General features: G+C 35.0%; 1 long non-coding RNA gene across 1 annotated transcript; it reads right to left on the reverse strand.

The window, feature by feature from the left end:
* Positions 1-299: 299 nt before the first annotated feature.
* On the reverse strand, positions 300-6,722 carry LOC140827152 (uncharacterized). The gene is made up of 3 exons (XR_012116918.1): positions 6,585-6,722; positions 2,410-6,489; positions 300-2,079 (listed from the first exon to the last, which is right to left on the reverse strand). It is a non-coding gene; the product is annotated as an uncharacterized lncRNA (long non-coding RNA).
* Between the last annotated feature and the right edge of the window lie 615 nt (positions 6,723-7,337).

Here is a 7,337-nt window from a genome sequence, read left to right on the forward strand (position 1 = left end):
ATGTTCAAAACAATCATATAAATGTGAAATAAATTACTTTATTCATTCAATGAATTTACAAATTTCATCAAATACATGAACAAATTGCTTTTAACAATTATTTTTTTTAAAATCTTTCTATTTTTAAGTAAAAAAAATTCTTAACTCCATTGAACTAATATCCACTTTATCATGAAATCTTTTACCCCAAAAAAATAAAAAGTATAATTACTTTATGCTGAAATTAACTGTCATAGTATTCGTTAGTATAAAAAGATAGAAATTTGAGATAGTAAAACATAAATTAAATTGGAGAAAAGTCCGAATTAATTGATTAATTATTACAATTTCCAAAAACCAGATAGTGCATGTATTACAAAATGACAATGGTGGGAATATTCTTGCATGAAACTATGAAGCTCACATAAACAAAAACACACAATTTTTCTAACAGTCATTTGTAAGTACTTCTGATTGCCACACCCAACAAAATTAATGAACAAAAACATCAGATTGACAAGGGACCGGCCTTGGTACCTTCAATGCACATGATTCATTGACAGCTGCTCGTTCGTTTGTTCACCAACCATATCTCTAATCTCAACTCAGTCATCACCAGCGCGCCGCTTTTCTTGGACACTATCAGAATTTCCAAGGACTCGCCCTTGTCCCTCAGTACCAATACAACGCATGGAGATGATTAGAAACCTTAAATCTACAATGAAATCATTTGACATAATTATATGAATCAACCGTTCAGGTCTAAGCTCGTACATTGATTCCTGCAGTATGACCTCTAATGACAGTCAAGCAAACTTCAAATGCAGAAAACATCAATAGAGCCTCAGATTGATACATTAGTAATTGTCAAAAGCAGTCGGACCGTAATGAAAATTAAGCTCCAGCACAAATTCAAGAAAATGATCGCAAAAAAGCCACCATAAGAGGTCGTCTGCATACATGATCCATAAAGCAATACTCAATGACTACAACCAAGAAATCCTACCAGTACATAACTACAAGAAATTTTATCCACATGTCGGATGTAAAAATGATTGTGTACAAGGTGAAACTTGTAAATAAGTCACAAAAACACAAATACAGGAAATGACATTTTCAATTTGTCATAGAACAAAAACCACAATATCGCCATACAAATAACACATTCCAAACATAAACTCAATCATTTTGGCACCAAATGAAGCACTTCCATTCTAGAAAATCCTGTTTTATTAATTATTTTTCCACAAACCCAAAAGCAAAATTGAACAAAACAATGCACAACATTAGAAACAAAAAATTCATGCAAGAAAATTTCTAACTCTAAGAAAAAGCCATAACCTTTATTGAAAGTTCCAATGTAATCCCCAATAATCAAATGTTGATAAACACTTCAAAACTCGTATCCACCGATAAGCCATCATATTCTTGGGAAGAAAATTAATATAACAAAGACATGCATTTTACCAATAAGATAATGACACGTGCAAATTAATTTTATATCCATAATTTCATTAAATTTTCATCTTACTTTGAAAAAAAAAATTGCGGTTAAAATTTTTGAATCAGGAAAAACCTGCCACAACAAGTGCCCCACTTGTCATGTCCCTTGACTAGCAATACAACTCGCAACATCTCCGATATACAAGATTTAGACCAATGACAATGTAATCAATTATATGATGATAATGGATACGAATACACCGTTCAAGTCTAAGTTCAGAACTAAATATGATCTCCCCAGTATAACCTCTAATGACACCAAGCAAACTTCAAATGCAGAAGGCATGAATAATTTTTCAAAGGTACTTGGACTTTTCACCTGGCAATATAAGAGTGATAAAAATCAAGCATCCACAAGAATTTGAGAAAACGAAAACCAAGAAGTCATCATAAGTGGTCATACTCATACAAGATTCAAGATTGGGGTAAAAGATAGCGAGATCCACCTCAGGAGGGGCTACACTTTATGATCGTTATCATTGGAGTGCTCCGAGTTCTAGGCCGTGTTTACCGCCCTCGGGAGGTGCCCGGGTTCTTGGCCATGCTTACCGCCGCCTTGCGAGCGTTGTGCATCCACAGTGACGACTAATCGACGACCTGTATCTAGGGACGTAGCCAGGAATTTTTTTATACTAGGCTGAATGAATCGATAAACAATATTAAATAATATAAATCAAATATTTAAAAATTCTTTCACGTGAAATTTTCAACCAGTAGGAGACTAGCAGCTCTCATCCACTTGTTTCTATTTTTGGGAGACGGCTGTGAAAGAAAACCCTCAAGAAATGGGCTAAATATTGGGCTAAAAATTAAAAATACAAGGCTAAAATTATAAAAAAAGAAAACTCAGTCCATATTCCTAATTAAACCCAAAAAAGTAGATTGGGCTGGAGCCCACCCCAGCCTTTGGGGTGGCTCCATCCCTGCCTGTATCGTATGTGCATTTGTTATTATGTGAGATAGTTAGCTGTTGAGCCTATGGTCATATGTGAGGTTGGACTTAGATTGCAGAGTTGTTATGTTTGTGGTAGGATTTGGATCTCGCTAATCGAGTATACCTGTTTGTATTCATATTGATATATTTGGCAATGAGGTGGTGTGGCTTGTGATTATGGTGGCGTCTCTATAGTTGCATTTTCTCATTTTCACTTGCATATTGATGATTACTACCTTTGGAAATAAAAACATCACATGCATACACGATTTTATATGCTTGCATGATTTAATTCAAATTTGTTGCTTAGAATATTATTATGTACGAGCATGTTGGCACTCAGTACCCTTCGGGGACTATTCTTTTCCAGGTAAATGGAGATGGTGTAAGGGACTTCTCAAATGATGACCTAGGGGTTTGACGAATATGTTGTTCTAAATGAAATTTTAAATATTTTGTTTTCCCCGATGTGTTTTTTATGGTAGAAATAAAATCCCGTCGAGAAATAAAATCCCGTCGAGCGCAGACCACAAGCCTAAAATCAACCTCGCCTTCCCATCCTTACTTCTAGTGTGGGTTGGTTCGAACAATATGACTCGGATCATACAGATTGAGCTACGTTGTGAGACAATTTTTTTTTGGTAATTTGTTCAAAAAGTATCTAATCTTGATTTTAAAAAGTTTTTGACTTGAGCGTTAATCATTCAAAATAAGATATGAAATAATACTGTTACTAAGCTTACTAAAATTGAAAAAAGGTGTGATATATATATAATTAATTAATTGGAAGAAAATGACGTTTCGAAAATAAAAGAACTACACATATTTTTAATTGTATGCTTGTTCTTCGATTCCTCCACGAATTAACTTGATATAATTTTTATTAAGTCTTGTTCGTTGATTAGTGAAACATTAAATCTCAACACAATTTCATACATACATTGGATTTGCAGATGCAGAATTAACAATGGAACGAATCTATACGAATATTGAAAAGGCTCTCATATGTAAGTTATATTATATATTTATAATGACTTAAATCTTTATTTTGAATGAAGTACTAATTAAGAGTCGATTAAAGAGTTATTAATTAAATATTATTAAGAAATTGATAATTTGGGATCAACCTGTTGGGATCCACCAAATTTAAAATGGACAACTCACAACCCAATATACTTCAGATTACATTATCACAAGAAATCCAACTATACGAATGATATTCTAACACGTGGCGGATAAGATCGATTTCGGATCTTCTGAACTAATCGGATGCAGCCTATAAATAGAAGCTGATTTGATTTGTTTACTACACCGCTTCCTTCAGCTATTCTTTCTCGAGTTCTAGCCAGATACCTTAGCTTTTCTAGCCAGTTTCTAAGACAGTTTAGTGTTGAAAAGTTTCGGAGGCAGTGTCGATTCGAGGAGGGGTCGGTGAACCACATCGAGATATCATTAGCGGGCTGACGACGAATGCAGATATAATCATAAAGCCTTAAATAGTGATTTAAGGATCATTAGGAAGAACTTTTGGTTATTCAGGATTTGGCTTGATAGTGATTTCATTATGTTGGTATTGTCTAGGTTTAGACGAGTAAACTTTTTGTCAGATTGTTTCGGTGAAATACGTGATGTACTGACTGAGATATCCAAATGTAGTATACACACTTATATGCTGCAAATTAATCTTTGCATAATACATGTTTTACTACTTTGACATATTATACATGAGATATCATGTCGGGCCTGATATCTTTTGAGATATATCTAATTTGTTGAGGCTGTTTAACCCTATTCTGTATTGTATATGGTTGGGCATCAAGAGCTACAGTCTCCGACGGGACCCGCATGCTCTGATGGCCCTGGACATTGTAAGTCCACGTCTTGATGAGGAGTGTGAGAGCCAAAACATGCCTAGGGCACATCAGATCATACACACTCAGGCACCTCTAGACTGAACATGAGATTCTTGACTTGATCATTGATATCCGAGCATGTTGCATTTCACATGCATCATATCAGTTTATATACTCGTACATTCTCATATTCGGCGTTATCAGTCACGTCTTTGTTTTCGTCTTGGGCACCCTATTCCACGGGGTAGATCTTGGGTTAGGTGGTTCAGACGGTCAGGGACAGTGGCCAGAAGCAGTTGGATTTTAAGTGGTGATCCAGTTGAGGTTTTATTTGGTTTCTCGTATATAGATGTATTAACGTTTAAGATTGAGCTTATTGTTCTGTTTTCGTTTAGGTTGTAAGATGATTAAGTTATTTGGTTTCCATTATTTAATTGTTGTATCAAGTTTAAATTTGCATGCTTATTAGTCTGTTAGTAGTGGTTCGGATAAAGTCGGTACAACATTCATGTTTTAAACCATGCAAATTGGCTTATTATAATTTTAAGTCAGAGAACTTTCACACAGATATAAGTCTATAAAGTAAGTTGATAATATATTAATGTTTAATGTCTTATACTAAATATGGTCAATAATTCTATTTCAGAACTACTGCATCATAATTTGTGACCTTGTATGTATCTGTTGACATGGTGAAGATGTTATTTCACAATTTGCACCATATGTTGAAGATATGAATTAAAATTGACTTTTTTCACCTAAAAATATAAAGAACAGCGTTCTTGTAAAACGAAAATAGCACATTGATTTGTTATTATGAAGTTTTTTTTGATCAAAAACATAATTATATATAATTTAAGAATGTTCGAAATACAATAGAAGCGGATGAGTGATCCGCAAAACGCAAAAACAACAAAGAAAAGACAATCTTCAAAGCATTACAAACTTCCAATCCCTAACAATATCTGAAATCGAAAAATGCTGAAATTCTTTAACCCTTGTGATTGTAGTCGCCACTTTAAACTTAACGAGCTCCCATACTACGCTGGTATCTTTAACCCAGATACATGAACTGGTTGGGCATAGGGAAAAAACTGAAGCACATCCAAAAGGTGACGTGTACAAAGTTGAGAAGTTTATTATAAAATTGATTCCACTTGTGCCACTTTCAGAGCCAATGGGAAAGGGAAACGAAACGAGGCTCGTAGATAATTTGAGGGAAGTCGTGTCTAAAAGGTGTAGGATGCAATCATGGGAAGCTACTACTGGGTGTGGAGAAAAAATAGCCCAAGATATATCTTTAAACCTTTTAGTTCGAGTGCAAGTCAAGTCGTGGATGAATTGACAGCTATTGAACAGACATTTAAAAATATTTATAGCTTCATTTACTTTCGAATTGTCATTTTTCCTTTCAATTACTCAGATATATTATGCTTTTAAAATTTTAAATATTAAAAATTAAAATTGATGTAGTTAGGTGGTTATTTATATAATGATGATATGAGGAAGAACACACCAAGAGACCAAGGTGGTTATAATGTGATGCTCTTCCTTAATAATAATAGTAACTTAGTAAGAAGGCAATCATAACCCTCTCTATACAGTCTACTTATATAAAAGTTTTGATCAGCAGGACAAGATAGATGATGAAGATTTGTTTCACTATCTGCATCTATTGAGAGTTACTTGTGAAAATTCTACCAAGAAACTCATACTCCTTGAGTTTTTTAAACATCAATATAGTGATTGCAGTAAAAATACATGTTTGCACAAGGAGAGGGAAAAATGATAAAAGGATGTTGGCTTTTAGCAGTAAAAAGTGCTCGAGTAAACAAGGTTCTGTTAAATTCTTCAACCAAATTGTGGGAGAAACTATAATAGCAGACCAAATCTAACCTTTCAAGGTAAGCCAGCCAACACATGATTAAAAAATTGTAGCCATTCGAGAATTAAGAATAAGGAATGCAACAAACAAAATGTTAAGAGTTGAAAGCGGGGGCTGAATGTTCGAAAATCCAAACTTCATGTGGACATGCAAAGAATATTGACAAAAGATAAGCAGCTAAGTTCATAGATAACAAGCAAAGAACGCAAAAATGGATCAAACCTTCCAGATATTTCCCATGAAAACAGTAAAGTTTCTGAAACGAGCTCCTGATACGCCTGGCGGTGTTCGAAGTATGAGAACGACCCAAAGTCATACATCACTGGACTTTTGTCCTAGTAGAATGCAAAGATGAGTCGGATATTACGAGACTTACCAGCATGCAAGAGCTTTTGTTAAGGAAAAAAAGAAACAACAAAAGTAATGAAACATCAGCGACCAAGATTGTTTTAGAATTGACACCGCCATGGACAAGTCCCTTGTTGTAAAATGCTTGCAACATGCTTGCCATTTCATTCGCCACCTTCATTATGTCCTTACAACTAAAGGTATCTAGTCTAATAGAAATCCACCAGAAAACTATTTATCAAGAATGATATATAAAGTTACCTAATACCTAGGAAAAAAAGCTTAGAGACCAGTAGGAATAATCTCGTGAAAACGTTGGAGTGATCCTCCCTCATATATAACTGTCAGATGCCTTTCACAAGGGAATCTAATCAAATTCACAACATTTGGGTGTGATTCGATCTCGGGAACCCTCAATAGGTTGAGCTCGTCCTGTGACACACATCATCAGATCTGTTTGCCAAACGTAGGGCAAGAATTTATTCCCATGTCATGACAAGCACGTCCGGACGTCCCGATTCATTCAGGACGATCCCTCGGTGAAGCTTTTCCAACCCATTGTAGGCATACAAAAGTAGTAGATTTGATACACTCGGTAATCTGCATTAACTGGTCGAAGCAGTAATGTTTGACCCCTATAACCAAATTCCATACTCCAACGACTGGAAAACTACATTTGCGCTCAAAATCAATTACAAATTACATACTAGTACAGAGAAAGGATCGACAAATCGAACCTTTGGTTTTAGTCGGCATCATATTCACGTGGATGAAACCTGTAAAGAACACAAGGAACAGAAACAGGCCGTTGAGTGCGGATCATATCTTTCTGAAA

Source organism: Primulina eburnea, chromosome 3, assembly GCF_022965805.1.
Source record: "Primulina eburnea isolate SZY01 chromosome 3, ASM2296580v1, whole genome shotgun sequence".
Lineage (NCBI taxonomy): Eukaryota > Viridiplantae > Streptophyta > Magnoliopsida > Lamiales > Gesneriaceae > Primulina > Primulina eburnea.